Source organism: Colobus angolensis, unplaced genomic scaffold (assembly GCF_000951035.1).
Source record: "Colobus angolensis palliatus isolate OR3802 unplaced genomic scaffold, Cang.pa_1.0 Scaffold126, whole genome shotgun sequence".
Classification (NCBI taxonomy): Eukaryota; Metazoa; Chordata; class Mammalia; order Primates; family Cercopithecidae; genus Colobus; species Colobus angolensis.
In genome coordinates this window covers 3,230,850-3,232,253 of record NW_012113808.1, presented here as the reverse complement: position 1 = coordinate 3,232,253, position 1,404 = coordinate 3,230,850, and positions in this window count along the sequence as shown.

Here is a 1,404-nt window from a genome sequence, read left to right as displayed (position 1 = left end):
AGAGAATTGCTTGAACCCAGGAAGCGGAGGTTGCAGTGAGTCGAGATTTCGCCATTGCACTCCAGCCTGGACGACAAGAGCAAAACTCTGTCTCAAAAAAAAAAAAAAATTTTTTTTTTTTGTTCAAACTCAGATAACTCAAAACACAAATCTGTGGAACTTCAGAATCAGAGAGAACTCACCCATGATCCCCAGCTGCTGTGAGAGAGCAATGGATGCAATGGTCAAGGGGTACTTTACTTGGTCACTTGATGCTCTTGTTGGTCACTGGAATCTCTACTTCAGATTCCACTTCTGACCCTGTCTGTTAAAGAAATACTGTAGAGATATTAAATTTAATAGAGTTTAATTGAGCAAATAATGATTCATGAATTCAGTTGCCCCTTGAACCAGAAGAGCTTCAGAGGGACTCTGGCACTGCTTTGTGGTCAGTGAGGATTTATGGACAGAAAAAGGAAAGTGATGTACAGAAAATGGGTGAGATGCAGAAACAGCTAGATTGATTACATCTTGGCATCTGCCTTATTTGAACAGCTACCTACCTATGATTGGCTGGAACTCAGTGACTGGTACAAGAGTAGGTTACAGTTTGTTTACATAGCCACATCCCATTAGGTTACAGTTCATTAAGTATGGAGAAACCTTTAGGCCAAACTTACAAGGAGGCAGCTTTAGGCTGAACTTAATTTTGCAATAGTTTACGTGTTTTTTGGTTTAATTCATTTCTGGGTATTTTATTATCCTTCTTGTTGCTATTGTAAATGGATTTTCTCTATCTTCTTATTAGCTAACTAGTTATTGTTTGTTTATATGAAAGCTAATAATTTCTATATGTTAGCATTATAGCCTATTACTTTACTGAATTATTTTATTGTTTGAGTTAGTTTTATCATTGACTATCAAGAATTTTACTGGCACATGATCAAATCATCTGCAAATAGAAATGGTTTAGCTTCTTTGCAATTCTTATCTGTACACTCTGTTATTTATTTCTATTACATCGTTAATTAATATCTCCAGTATGCTGTTGAACGTGGTGGTGATAATGGGCATCTTTGCCTTGTTTCTAATCCTATTAGAAATGCTTCTAGAGCTTTAGTGTTTTTCCATTAAGCAAGATGCTGGCTTTTGGACCTTTAGGGCATATATATATATTTGCAAAAAAAAAGTATATATATTTACTATATATATATATAGTGTGTGTGTATAAAATCCCCAAAGCTGGAGTTTGCACCTCCTGCAGTATTGCCATTTACTGCCAGTGTCTGCCTGACTTAGTCAGATATCTGAGTCTGACTATATATATAAAGGTATCGATTAATTTCTTTTTTCTTCCTTTCTTTCTTTCTTTTTCTTTTTTTTTTTTTTAACCAGGAATGGGTGATGAATGTTGTGATATTTTAG